Source organism: Balaenoptera ricei, chromosome 19 (assembly GCF_028023285.1).
Source record: "Balaenoptera ricei isolate mBalRic1 chromosome 19, mBalRic1.hap2, whole genome shotgun sequence".
NCBI classification, from domain to species: domain Eukaryota; kingdom Metazoa; phylum Chordata; class Mammalia; order Artiodactyla; family Balaenopteridae; genus Balaenoptera; species Balaenoptera ricei.
This window is the reverse complement of record NC_082657.1, coordinates 35421452-35436824: the sequence shown is the minus strand read 5'-3', so window position 1 is coordinate 35436824 and position 15373 is coordinate 35421452. Positions and strand designations below refer to the sequence as shown.

The 15373-nt window shown below is 41.3% G+C and overlaps 1 pseudogene; it reads left to right on the top strand.

Moving 5' to 3' along the window:
• Positions 1–11272: 11272 nt before the first annotated feature.
• LOC132353589 (large ribosomal subunit protein eL21-like) lies at positions 11273–11796 on the top strand (annotated as a pseudogene).
• Positions 11797–15373: the final 3577 nt, after the last annotated feature.

Here is a 15373-nt window from a genome sequence, read left to right as displayed (position 1 = left end):
GCTCCTGTTGAGTGAGAATGTATTGCGAGAGGGGAGTAAATTATGGTCACAAATAGGCTCAGAATTTAGTGGCTTATTTCTTGTTATATAAAGAACTTGGGTGTGGTTCAGGTCAACAAGGTGGCTGTCCTCCATTCAGGGATCAAACCAGGGGGTCAGCAGACATTTACTATAAAGGACCAGGTAGTAAATATTTTAGGTTTGCAGGTTATATGGTCTCCATGGAACTACTCATCTCTACTGTTGTAGCAAAAGCAGCATAGACAATACCTAGGTAAATGGGCGTGACTGTGTTTCAGTAAAACTTTACTTTAAAAACAGGTGGTGGGAAGGACAGGAATAAAGACGCAGACATTGAGAATGGACTTGAGGACACGGTGAGGGGGGGGGGAAGGGTAAGCTGGGATGAAGTGAGAGAGTGGCATGGACTTGTATATACTACCAAATGTAAAATAGATAGCTAGTGGGAAGCAACCGCATAGCACAGGGAGATCAGCTCAGTGCTTTGTGACCACCTAGAGGAGTGGGATAGGGAGAGTGGGAAGGAGACGCAAGAGGGAGGAGATATAGGGATATATGTATATGTATAGCTGATTCACTTTGTTATAAAGCAGAAACTAACACACCATTGTAAAGCGGTTATACTCCAATAAAGATGTTAAAAAAACAAAACAGGTGGTGGACCAGATTTGGCCCATGGGCCATAGTTTGCTGACCCCTGATCTAGACAATGGTGGCTTTGCCATCCTTAATTCACGGCTTCTAATGTTGTAGTTGGTGTTAAATCTCGTCCAGCTGGAGTGGGGAGGAGCAGGAAGGAGTGAATATTGGGGAAAATTGGGCCAGGCCTGGACGTGACAGTCCTCACTTCCACTCAGGTTCTACTGGAAAGAACTTAGGCACATGGTCAGTCTAATTGCAAGGAAGGCTGGGAAACGTGGTCTGGTTGTGCACCAAACAAAGTAGGATGGATTTTAATGGACGGTTAGCCACAATTCCTGCCACAATTAATAGCCATTAAATCATGGATTTGATATTAGAGATTTTTTTCCTAATTCATAGCAAAATAAACATGTAACCATTATATAAACCCTTTAAAGTTTGTTTGCACACCATCTAAAATGACCTTGCATAACTCTGGGAGTAAGTACTACACTTTGGTAAACACTGAGTTTTTCTGTTTCTTTGATTTAAATTACAGTAGCCTGGTTGTAAATCCAGTCCCTACTTGCTAGGACTACTCTATAAAGCTTTCCTTCAGCCTTTTAAGAGTCAAAAAGGAAAAAGGGTGAATCAGAAAGACATGTAAAAATTTAGACCTAGAAAAGTTAAGATTGAACTATATTCTGGAAGAAGTTCAAATTATTATTATAGATTTTTTATAGACATCCGGGCAAATACAGTGACCTCCAACTACAGAAGTGTTTTGTGTGTTTTTTTTATCCTGGAATTGTCAAAATATATACATATATATAAATGCCCCAAACTTTCCATGACTTCTGATCATACTGGGCATTAAGAGGTGAACAGAATTTGGAGGACAGAGAAGAAAGGACATTAGCAGCAGTGCAAGGTGGATTTGAAGGCTTCCTGGGGAGGTCAGCAGGGGCTGAAAGGTGAAAAAAGGACAGAGGGCACGAGTGCCAAGCTAAGGAGAACTGGGTTTCACCCTGGACAGACAATGGGGAGCCATTGCAATGGTAATGACAAGATAACAAGGGTGTTTCCAAAAGTAGACTCTGGCAGAAGCAGGTAAGCCACTGGAGAGGCCAAGAGGGTTACTCTGAAAAGGAACCTCCCAAACACTCACTGGGAGGGTGGAGGGTGAGCTCTCTTTTCCAAAGACAGATAAGTTCTCTGCAGGTGAAAGCTTGGCCTTTGGGGCTCCCACAGGCCTCAGCAAGAATAATGACATAAGCGTTTCCAAAACACTAGATGGCAAAAAGTTTTGCCAAATCCCAGGACCTATTGATGTGAGCTCTCAGTTCTCACTCTGAAAGGTCACAGGAGCCACAGGGAAGTTGTAACCAACTGAGATCCCCTGAATCATTGTCTGTTCTGTGCCTACTTGTCCTTCTATAGAAGCAGGTTGGGAGCACATTGAGGGGTGGGCACAAGTGTGTATGTGGGAGGCTGAGTCAGTCCACGGTTCCCCCAACCCATCACCCAGGTTTCAAGTACCCTTCAAGCTACACACATAAAAAATGTCGTTTCAATATACAATAAGCATGAACATCAAGACGTGCAACTTAAAACCAGATACTCAAACTGTACCTGTCAAGTTGGCAAGGAATCATCTCACTGCTATTTTAATGGTTGTGCCCAGTATTGACAAGAGTGTAGAAAAACAGGAACTTTCACCACTGACGTGGGAGATAAATTAGTACAGCCTTTCTTGGGGCAATTTGGCAAAATCTATCCAAATACTTAAAAAGGGTATCTTCATTGCTCTAGCTATTTTCTATTGAGGAATAATTCTGAATGAGCCCTAAGATGTCTGTATCAGACTGATTGTTCACCTCAATGATACTGATAGAAGTAAAAAGTATGAAATAACCTATGACCAACGATAGTAAATGGTTAAATAATTTACTAAGTATTTCTACTATGGGATGCTATGTAGCAGTCAAAAGTGTAGAAACATACATAATATTGTTTTTAAGTGTTCATTAAAAAAAAGCAGTGTGGCACTGGCTATTAAAGAAGGAGGATAAAAACCTGAATTTATTTTCACTCCCTCCCTCAGTTTTTCTAAAAGGACAGTAAAATAAAGTCTGTAAAGGCACAAGCCCATGTGTCCAAAGTGGAAGAGGAGACGATGGCAACAGCACTTTGGAAGCTGAAAGATGACAGAACAATGACCACTGCTTTTAGGGCAGAGAGAGTGAAAGTCAATGCATGGGGAGGAGGGAGGCCCCAAAAGATGGATGCAGAAAGGAAACAGTAGACAACACTCTGGATTAGAGGTGCCAGGTAGCTGTGAAAGTGGGGGATGCAGATACCCCCAGCTTATGCACATCAAGAGTGCAGCTCTCCCCTCCAAGATCCACCCCGGCTAAAGTTCCCCACATGTACTCTGCTTCTGCCAGTCCCAGAATTGGATTGAATCTGGGGAATCCAATCACCTGATCACAACAGAGCACCAGAAGGACTGTGGCAGCATCAACATAATGTGATTTCTGTCCAGAGATTTGAGTGTCAAAAGGAAAAGTTTCCTGAAGTTCAAGGAAGCGGCTGCAGTAACAGTGATGAAGACAACGCCTGGTCACCTACCTAGTGGTCATGACGGTGGACAAGGCTGTCCCATCCTTATGTTACTAGCTGACCATCAGTGGTCAGCTTTTCCCACTGAGTAACTTATTTTCAGGAAAACCATTTTGTAAGAGAGTGGCCAAGATGGCGGAGTAGGAAGACCCTGAGCTCACCTCCTCCAACAGGCACACCAAATAGAGCGACTATCAATGAGAATGATCTGCAGACTAGCAGAAAAGGTCTTCCACAGCTAAGATACGGAGAAGGAAACACAATATGAGAGGACGGACAGAGAAGACCCACACCCCCTGGGTAGGTGACCCACAAAATGGGAGGATAATCACAATTGAAGAGGTTCTCCCCAAGGAGCGAGGAGTCTGAACCCTGTATCAGGCCCCCCCAAGCTGGGGAATCTGCATGAGGAAGACCAGCCCCCAGAATCTCTGGCTTCGAAGGCCAGCATATAGGAGAGCTGGAGGGCTGTGGGAAAGGGTGCACATAAAATATCACATACTCCGAGACCCAGTACAGAGGCAGTAACTTGAAAGGAGCCTGGATCTGACCCACTAGCTAATCTTGGAGAGCCTCCTGAAGAGGCAGGAGGCAACAGGGATTCCCCCTAGAGAAAAAGATTACAGCGTAAGCCATTTATGGGAGCTTGTTCTACCACAAGGACACTGGTGCTGGCAAGTGCCATTTTGGAGTCCTACCCCTAGTCTATTAGCACTGAATCTTAACTGTCCCCTAGCTAGTTGGCACAAGTCCCAGGACCCCCTAGGCTGAGCAGCCAGCCACTCTGGGACATAGCCCTGCCCATCAACAGGCCGAGGACCCAGCCCCGCCCACCAACAGGACAGCACCAGCCATAAAACCACCCAGCCTCAGCAGCCAGCCACACTGGCACATGGCCCTGCCACCAATGGGCTGGGACCAGCCCTGGGACGGCTCTGCCCCCAGGACCCACTGGCAGCCACTGGGGCCAGGGACCAGCCCCACCTACCGGTGGACTCACAGTAGTCGGCCCTGCCAAAATAGAAGGACCCATGCAGCCCCCATAGGTGGCACCACTAGAGCCTATAATTTTGGTGACCAGAGGGGAGTCTGCTGCTGGGCCCCATAGGACAACCCCTACATGAGGCCACTTCTCCAAGATTGGGAAATGTAACTGACCTATCTAATACACAAAAATAAAAACTGAGTTAGGCAAAATGAGGCAATGGAAAAATATGTCACAATGAAGGAACAAGATAAAACCCTGGAAGAAGAACTAAGCAAAGTGGAGATAAGCAATCTACTCAATAAAGAGTTCAGGGTAATGAATATAAAGATGCTCAACAAACTCAGGAGAGGAATGGATGAACACAGTGAGAAGTATAACAAAGAGTTAGAAAATATAAAGAAAAGTAGAACTGAAGAATATAATAACTGAAATTAAAAACACGCTAGAAGGAATCAGCAGTAAAGTAGGTGATACAGAGGAACAAATCAGTGAACTGCAGGACAGAGTAGTGGGGCTCATTGAAGCGCAACGGGAAAAAAATTTTTTTTTAATTACAACACTTTAAAAGACCTCTGGGGCAGCATCAAGTATACTAACATTTGCAATACAGGGGTCCCAGAAGGAGAAGAGAGAGAGAAAGGGGCAGAAAACTTATTTGAAGAAATGATAGCTGAAAACTTTCCTAACATGGGAAAGGAAACAGACATCCAGGTCTAGGAAGTACAGAGTGTCCCAAACAAGATCAAACCAAAGAGGTCCACACCAAGACACACTGTAATTAAAACTGCAAAAGTTAATGATAGAGACTATTAAAAGCACAAAGGATAAAGCAACTAGTTATGTACAAGGAAATTCCCATAAGTCTATCAGCTGACTTTTCAGCAGAAACTCTGCATGCCAGAAGGGAGTGGCATGATATATTTAACGTCATGAAAGGAAGAACCTACAGTCAAGAATACTCTACATGGTAAGGCTATCATTCAGGTTTGAAGGCAAGACAAAGAGTTTTATAGATAAGCAAAAGCTAAAAGAGTTCAGCACCACAAAACTGGCTTTACACTAAATGCTAAAGGGACTTCTCTAAGAAGAAATGAAAAGACCACAGCTAGAGATATGAAAATTACAGAAGAAAAAATCTCACTGGTAAAGGTAAATATATACTCACAGTAGTAGATCAGCTCCTCCACAACAAAGGGCCAGATCGAGATGGGTAGGAGAGGCAGAGTTGCAGTCTTCCCCAAACGCCATCCCCAGTGTGGTGACCCACAAGCAGGAGGGATCTCACAAATGCACTGCTTATCCCTGAGGAGTGAGGGGTTTGTGCCCCACATCAGGCATGCTAACCCTTGGGACCTGCACTGGAGAGACAGCCCCCAGGATGCCTGGTTTTGAAAACCAACAGGGCTTATGTTCAGGAAAACCACAGGCCTATAGGGAATGGAGATTTCTTTCTTTAAGAGCTTGTACACAGACTCATTTGCCCTGGGACCAAGCAGAAAAGCCGCAGTTTGAAAAATGCCTAGACCATATGTGAAGAAGATTTATTTGTTAATCCTAAAGCATCTGCTGGAGGGGCAGGAACCTATTAGGACACTCTCTGGGGACACCGGCACTGGTGGGCACCCTTTCTGCTTCTCCTTCTACCTTGCTAGCATCGGCTTGGCAGACACCTTTTTTGCACTCTCCCTCTGACCTGTTAGCAACAGGGGGCATGTCTGGCATCTGAGACTCTCCCTTGGCCCCAGTCAAAGCTGGCCAAGCAAGTACCTCAGCCCTACCACTTCTGCAGCCCCAGCAAAGCCAGTTGGGTGAGTGCCCTGCACCTGTGCTATTCCCACAGTCTCACCAAACCTGACCGGGCAAATACACTGCCCCTGCATTACTCCTGTGGCCCCACCAAAGCCAGCAGACACATGCAGCCCATAACGGGGATACCCACCGAGTGGTTCACTCTGGTGGCAAGGGGTATTATATTTCTGGGTCCCAGGGATCTGAAAAAATCAGAAAGTTCTTGACACCCTCAAAAACTGGGACCTAGCAAGAAAAAATCAGGCTGCTTAGACAATCACAAATGATTAAGAGATGACCAAGAGCTAGGTCAAGGTTAAATGATAAGTCTTGATCTCCTACTCAAGTCTGCTCCTTCAAGACTGTTTTGCCTAATACATAGAAACAAACACAGAGAGCCAAACAAAATGAGGAGACAGAAGAATATTTTCCAAATGAAAGAATAAGATAAAACCCCAGAAAAAACCTTAATGAAACAGAGATGGGTAATTTACCTAATAAAAATGTAAAAGTAATGGTCATGAAGATGCTCACCAAACTTGGGAGAGGATGGATGAACACAGCAGAACTTCAACAAAGAATAAATATGAGAAAGTACCACACAAATCACAGAGCTGCAGAATACAAAAACTGAACTAAAAAATACACTGGAGGGGTTCAACAGCAGAAGAGAAGAAGCATTGAAAAGAATCAGTGATCTGGAAGACAGGGCAGTGGAACTCAACAAAACAGAGCAGCAAAGAGAAAAAAAGAACTTTAAAAAGTGAAGATAACTTAAGGAACCTATAGGACAACATCATGCAGAATAACATTCACATTATAGGGGTGAAGAGTAAAAGAGACTCACTTCAGATCTAAAGATGCACACAGACTGAAAGTGAGGAGATGGGCAATCTCTGTATTTTTTGGTTTCCCAGCACATGGAGATCAGCTCAGTGATTTGTGACCACCTGGAGGGGTGGGATAGGGAGAGTGGGAGGGAGGGAGATGCAAGAGGGAAGAGATATGGGGACATATGTGTATGTATAACTGATTCACTTTGTTATAAAGCAGAAACTAACACACCATTGTAAAGCAATTATACTCCAATAAGGATGTTAAAAAAAAAAGTTATATTTACATCCTACAACAGTCTATTAAGTCTTCAATAGCATTATGTCTAGAAAACCAATGTACATACCTTAATTTAAAAATGCTTTATTGCTAAAAAACACTAACAATCATCTGAGCCTTCAGCAAGTCATAATCTTTTTGCTGGTGGAGCGTCTTGCCTCGATGTTGATGGCTGCTGACTGATCAGGGTGGTGGTTGCTGAACACTGGATTGACTGCAGCAATTTTTAAAGATAAGACAACAATGCAGTCTGTGCACTGATTGATTGAATGATTTTTCTGTAGCATGAATGATTTCTCTGTAGCATGCAATGCTGTTTGATGGCATTTTACCCACAGTATGACTTCTTTCAAAATTGGAGTCAATTCTCCCAGACCCTGCTGCTGCTTTACCAATTAAATTTATGTACAATAGTATCATAAATCCTTGTTGTCATTTTAACAATCTTCACAACATCTTTACCAGGAGTAGAGTGCATCTCAAGAAGTCACTCTTTTGCTCATCCATAAGAAGCAACTCCTCATCCGTTAAAGTTCTATCACGAGATGGCAGCAATTCAGTCACATCTTGAGTCTTCACTTCTAATTCTAGCTCTCTTGCTATTTCCATCACATCTGCAGTTACTTCCTCCAGGGAAGTCTTGAGCCCTTCAAAGTCATCCATGAGGGTTGGAATCAACTTCTTCTAAACTCTTGTTAGTGTTGATATTTTGACCTCTTCCCATGAATCGTGAATGTTCTTAATGGCATCTAGAATGATGAATCCTTTCCAGAAGGTTTTCAATGTGCTTTGTCCAGATCCATCAGAGGAATCACTATCTGTGGTGGCTATAGCCTTATGAAATGTATTTCTTAAATAACAAGACCTGAAAGTTGAAATTAGTCCTTGATCCATGGGCTGCAGAATGGATGTTGTGTTAGCAGCATGAAAACAATAACAATTTTGTACATCTCCATCAGAGCTCTTGGGTGACCAGGTGCACTGTCAATGAGCAGTAATGTTTTGAAAGGAATCTTTTTTTCCTGAGCAATAGGTCTGAACAATGGGCTTAAAATATTCAGCAAACCATGTTGCAAACAAATGTGCTGTCATCCAGGCTTTGTTGTTCCATTTATAGAGCACAGACAGAGGAGATTTAGAATAATCCTCAAGGGCCCTAGGATTTTCAGAATGGTAAATGAGCATTGACTTCAGCTGAAAGTCACCAGCTGCTTTAGCCCCTAACAAGAGAGTCAGCCTGTCCTTTGAAGCTTTGAAGCCAGACATTGACTTCTCCTCTCTAGCTATGAAAATACTAGAATGGCATCTTCTTACAATATAAGGCTGTTTAACCTACATTGAAAATCTGTTGTTTAGTGTAGCCACCTTCACTAATGATTTTAGCTAGATAATCTGGATGATTTGCTGCAGTTTCTACTTTGGCACTTGCTGTATCACCTTGTACTTCTATGTTATGGTGACAGCTTCTTTCCTTAAACCTCATGAACCAAGCTCAGCTAGCTTCAAACTTTTCTTCTGCAGCTTCCTCATCTCTCTCAGCTGTCACAGAATTAAAGGAAGTCAGGGCCTTGCTCTAGATTAGATTTTGGCTTAAGAGAATGTTGTGACTGGTTTGATCTTCTATCTGACCTCTAAAACTTTCTCCATATCAGCAATAAGGCTGTTTTGCTTTCTTATCATTAGTGTGTTCATTGGAGCAGCACTTTTAATTTCCTTCAAGAACCTTCCCTTTGCATTCACAATGAGGCTAACAGTTTGGCACAAGAGGCCTAGCTTTCAGTCTGTCTCAGCTTTCAACATGCCTTCCTTAGTAAGCTTACTCATTTCTAGCTTTTGATTTGAAATAAGGGACGTGCACCTCTTTCTTTCTCTCGAATATTGAGAGGCCATTGTAGGCTTTTTAACTGGCCAAATTTCAATATAGTTTTGTCTTGGGGAATAGGGAGGCCTGAGGAGAGGGAGAGACAGAGGGGAATGGTCCATCGACGGAGTAGTCAGAACACACAAAACATTTATTAAGTTCGCCATCTTATATGAGCATGGTTCCTGGCGCCGCAAAACAATTACAATAGATCAAAGATCACTCATCACAGATCACCATAACACATATAGTAATGAAGAATGTTTGAAATATTGTGAGAATTACCAAAATGTGACATAGAGACACAAAGTGAGCAAATTCTTTCGCAAAAATAGCACCAATAGATTTGCTCCACACAGGGTTGCCACAAACTTTTAATTTGTAAAAAATGCAGTATCTGTAAAGCATAATAAAGTCAAGTGAAATAAAATGAGGTATGCCTATAAAGGAGCCCAGATAGATAGATAGATAGATAGATAGATAGATAGATAGATATAGATGATAGATAGTGGATGAATGGATGGATGGGTAGATAAATTCACCTCTTATCAATCATCCCACTCTAAACAAAGAAATCTGTTTCCTACAGGTCAAGGTATAAAAGCTGTTCCCTAAGCCTCAAAGTTGTGCTCTAGCAACTGTGACAATACCAGCCATGCTGCCCACTGGGCTGGCCCTCTCCCCGCCCTGCACATTTATGGTCGAGCTTCCACACACCTTTGCTGGCCTTTATCCCCCCATCCATTCTTTAGGTCCCAATTTGAGACCCAACCCATCCATGGAGCACAGCAACCTCTTTGCCCAGGAATTCCCTTGTATTTGGACATAATCAAGTGACAGGTTTTTCTCTCCCCACTCCTCCCTTCCCAGGGGATAAAATGAGGTGCACACATACAAACTTTTAGCAGAGCAGAAGGGCTATGGTGGGCTGGGTCAGTCTCAGCTGTGGGAAGGGGGTTCATCTTGTAGATTTGTTACCTGGGGCAGTGCCAGGCAGGGCAGCTTCCCAGGTGCAGGTCCTGAGCCCACCTTGCACCTTGTTCCACCTCTGCCAGGAGGGGAAACCCGTGACTTTCAGCCAAGACCAGAGGCTGAGAGGGAGGAGAATCAGGCTTTGGGGGTCACGCAGAAAGGTCCAGAGCCCAAAGGGCCACTGAGGCAAGAGTAGAAAGAACAGGGACCCACAGGGGAAGGAACTACTTTCTGCCCATCTGAGGCAGGCTCCTAGGGACTTGATGGGAAAGTATAAAAAACAGGAAAGAAAAAAACTGCTGGCCCCAAACTCTGTTCTGCCTGTGAGTCATTTCAGTCTTTTGAGGTAATGAACTGTACTTTTCCCCTTTCCAAATATTACAGGGAAAAGGGACAATGATTAATGGTATAGGTTTGTAACTTAACTATTTTGTATGGTTTTCTCTTCCTTCTAAGTTCTAGGGTATCATATCACCTGCATCCCAGGATCCCTGAGGGAAGGGAATATTTTTTCCCCTTTTACTTTGCTGACCTCTGCTGGATGAGAGGCAATCCACAGGAGAAGGCTGATTTGTCTCTAAAGTTTTGTTTGGGTTTGATTTAGTAATTCAAATTCAAGATTGTTTGAAAAAAATAAAGGATTTTTCTTTAAATAAATAATTTTTAAAATTTACAACAAGAAAGTGTTAAATATTTTATGTTTTTACAATGATGAAAAAGCAGAAGTGATTGTGAAATACATGTACCTGTATTGTTGATAAGTGTGAAGTGATGTGACCCTACGGAATTGAATTTGTAGAACGTAAGGAGAGTACTTTTAAAAGGGCCTTTGGGGCGTCCCTGGTGGTGCAGTGGTTAAGACACAGGGGACACAGGTTCGAGACCTGGTCCGGGAAGATCCCACATGCCATGGAGCAACTAAACCCCGTGCGCCACAACTACTCAGCCTGCGCTCTGGAGCCTGTAAGCCACAACTACTGAAGCCCACATGCCTAGAGTCCGTGCTCTGCAACAAGAGAAGCCACCACAGTGAAAAGCCCACCCACCGCAATGAAGAGTAGCCCTCTCTCTCCGCAACTAGAGAAAGCCCAGGCGCAGCAACGAAGACCCAACGCAGCCCAAAATAAATAAATAAAATAAATAAATTTATAAAAAATTTAAAAAATAAATAAGATCAAAGGGCTTTTGATCGAGTTGATCTTCTGCAAATCCAGAAGCCAGAAGTAATTTTAAAAAGTAAAAGTACTCACCTTTTGGCCGGAACTGCCATCTTCCAGTAATTCTCCAAAATGACCAACACAAAGGGAAAGAGGAGGAGCACCCGCTACATGTTCTCTAGGCCTTTTGGAAAACATGGAGTTCTTCCTTTGGCCACATACATGTGAATCTACAAGAAAGGTGATACTGTAGATATCAAGGGAATGGGCACTGTTCAAAAAGGAATGCCCCACAAATGTTACCATGGTAAAACTGGGAGAGCCTACAATGTTACCCAGCATGCTGTTGGCATCATTATAAATAAACAAGTTAAGGGCAAGATTCTTGCCAAGAGAATTAATGTGCATATCAAGCATATTAAGCGCTCTAAGAGCCGACATAGCTTCCTGAAACGGGTGAAGGAAAATGGTCAGAAAAAGAAGGAAGCCAAAGAGAAAGGTACTTGGGGTCAACTGAAGCACCAGCCTGCTCCACCCAGAGAAGCACACTTCATGAGAACCAACGGAAAGGAGCCTGAACTGTTGGAGCCCATTCCCCATGAATTCATGGCATGATGGGTGTAAAGAAAATAAAAGAACTGGACTGTAAAAAAAAAAAAGTAAAAAAGTAAAAGTACTCATTCCCAAAGTTACTCATCAAATTATGCCCATAAATATCCAGGAGCACACTATTAGCTAAAGAGATTGTGATATATCCACATCAGGCAGATATGAAAGCTGATTTTTTTCTTCTAGTTTTGTTGAGATACAATTGACATATAGCACTGTGTAAGTTGAAGGTGTACAGCATAATGATTTGACTTATATGTATCATGAAATGATGACCACAATAAGTTTAGTGAACAGTCATCAACTCATACAGACACAAAATTAAAGAAACAGAAAACCTTTTTCTCCTTGTGATGAAAACTCTCAGAATTTACACTCTTAACAACTTTCTTTATAACATATGGCAGTGTTAATTATATTTATTATGCTGTACATTATATCCCTAGTACTTATTTATCTGATAACTGGAAGTTTGTACCTTTTGACAACATTCATACAATTTCCCCTCCCTCACCCCTGCCTCTAGTAACCACAAATACAATCTCTTCTTATATAAGTTTGCTAGTTTCTGTTCGCTCGTTTGTTTGTTTTTGAAGTGTAATTGCCCTACAACACTGTTAGTTCCTGTTACACAACATAGTGATCTGTTATTTCTACATATTTCAAAAAAAGCACCATGATAAGTCTAGTTACCATCTCTCACCATACAATAACACATAATTATTGACTATATTCCCCACACTGGATATTTCACATCCATGACTCATTTTTTTACAGCTGGAAGTTTGTTATTTCTTAATCTCCCTCCCCTGTTCTTCTCTTCTCCCCAACTCCCACTCCTCTGACAACCACCTGTTTATTCTCTGTATCTACGACTATGTTTCTGTTTTGTTATGTTTGTTCATTTGTTTTGTGTTTTAGATTCCACATATAAGTGAAATCATGATATTTGTCTTTCTTTGTATGACTTATTTTGCTTAGCGTAATAACTTCTAGGTCCATCCATATTGTCAAAAATGGCAAGATTTCATTCTTTTTTTATGGCGGAGTATATATATATACTCAGCCATATATATATATATACACACACACACCACATCTTCTATGTCCATCTATTGATGGGCACTTAGGTTGCTTCCATATCTTACCTATTATAAATAATTCTGCAATGAACATAGGGATACATATACCTTTTCAAATTAGTGTTTATGTCTCCTTTGGAAAAATACCTAGGAGTAAAACTGCTGGATCATATGGCAGTTCTATATTCAGTTTTTTGAGAATTCTCCATACTGTTTTGCAGAGTAGCTGCACCAAATTTACATTCCCACCAACAGTGCCAAGGGTTACCTTTCCTCCACATCCTCCCCAACACTTGCCATTTGTTGTCTTTTTGATGATAGTCATTCTAACAGGTGTGAGTGATATCTCATTGTGGTTTTGATTTTCATTTCCCTGATGATTAGTGATGCTGAACATCTTTTCATGTGCCTGTTGGCCTTTGTATATCTTCTTTGGAAAAATGTCTGTTCAGGTCCTCTGACCATTTTAAAATCAGGTTGTTTGTTTTATCGATGTTGAGTTCTATGAGTTCTTTGTATATTTTGGATATTAACCCCTTATCATATATATCATTTGCAAATACCTTTGCCCATTCAATAGATGGCCTTTTTGTTTTGTTGATAGCTTCCTTTGCTGTGTAAAACCTTTTTAGTTTGATGTAGCCCCATTTGTTTGTTTTGGCTTTTGTTTCCCTTACCTGGGGAGACAGATCCAAAAAAAAATATTACTAAGACTGATGTCAAATAATGTACTGCCTATGTTTTCTTCTACAAATTTTATGGTTTCGGGTCCTACATTCAAGTCTTTAATCCATTTTGAAAGTATTTTTGTATATGGTGTGAGAAAGTAGTCTAGTTTGATTCTTTTGCATGTTGCTGTCCAGTTTTCCCAGCACCATTTATTGAAGAGGCTGTCTTTACCTCACTGTATACTCTTGCTAACTTTGTCCTACATTAATTGACCATATAAGTGTGAGTTCATTTCTGGACTCTCTCTTCTGTTCCACTGATCTATGTGTCTTTTTGTGTGTGTGTGTGTGTGTGTGTGCCAGTATCATACTGTTTCGATTACTGTAGCTTTGTACCAGAGTTTGAAATCAAGAAACATGATACCTCCAGTTTTGTTCTTCTTTCTCAATATTGTTTTGGCTATTCTGGGTCTTTTGTATTTCCATACAAATTTTGGAAATACTAGTTCTAGTTCTGTGAAAAATTCCATAGGTATGTTGATAGGAATTGTGTTGAATCTGTAGATTGCCTTGGGTAGTAGGGCCATTTTAACAATGTCAATTTTTCCAATCCATGAGCATGGTATATCTTTCCATTTGCCCGTCATGTTCAATTTTTTCATCAGTGTCTTACAGTTTTCTGAGTACAGGTCTTTTATCACCTTAGTTAGATTTATTTCTAGGTATTTTATTCTTTTTGATGTGATTGTGGATGGAAAAGTTTTCTAAATTTCTCTTTCTGGTAGCTCATTGTTAGTGTATAGAAACACAACAGATTTCTGTATATTAATTTTGTATCCTGCAACTTTACTGAATTCATCGATGAGTTCTAATTTTTTTCCAGTGGTGTCTTTAGGATTTTCTATATATAGTATCATGTCATCTGCAAACAGTAACAGTTTTACTTCTTTCTTTCCAACCTGCATTCCTTTTATTTATTTTTCTTTTCAAAGTTCTGTGGCTAAGACTTCCAGTACTAAGTTGAATAAAAGTGGTGAAAGTGGGCATCCTTGTCTTGTTCCTGACCTTAGAGGAAATGCTTTCAGCTTTTCACTATTGAGTATGATGTTACCTGTGGGTTTGTCATATATGGCCTATATTATGTTGAGATTTGTTCCCTCTACATCCACTTTTTTGAGAGTTTTTATCATAAATGGATGTCGAAATTTGTCAAAAGATTTTTCTATATCTATTGAGATTATCATATGATTTTTGTTCTTCAATTTGTTGATGTGGTGTTTCACAGTGATCAATTTGCAGATATTCAACTATCCTTGCATGTCTGGCATAAATTCTGCTTGATCATGGTATATGTTCCTTTTAATGCATTGTTGAATTCAATTTGCTAATATTTTGTTAAGGAATTTGCATCTATGTTCATTAGTGATATTGACTTGCAATTTTCTTTTTTGTGATATCTTTGCCTGGTTTCAGTATCAGGGTGATGTTCGCCTTCTGTAAAGAGTCTGACCCAGGTCATTTCAAATTCCTGCTTCTGCCCTGGATCTCCAAGCATGTGAAATTTTGTGTGTGCCCTTAAGAATGGAGTCTCTATTTTCCACAGCCCTCTGTCTCTCATGAAAGTTAGACCCACTGGCCTTCCAAGTCAAATGTTCTGGGGGCTCATCTTCCCAGTGCAGGACCCCTGGACTGGGGAGCCCAATGTGGGGCTTTGACCCCTCACTCTTGAGGGGAACCTCTGCAATTGTAATTATAATCCTGTTTGTGGGTTGCCTATGCAGGGGTATGGATCTTGACTATATAACATCTCTGTGCCTCCAACCCATTCATTGTAGTTCCTTTTAAAGTTAATATCTTTAATTATACAATAT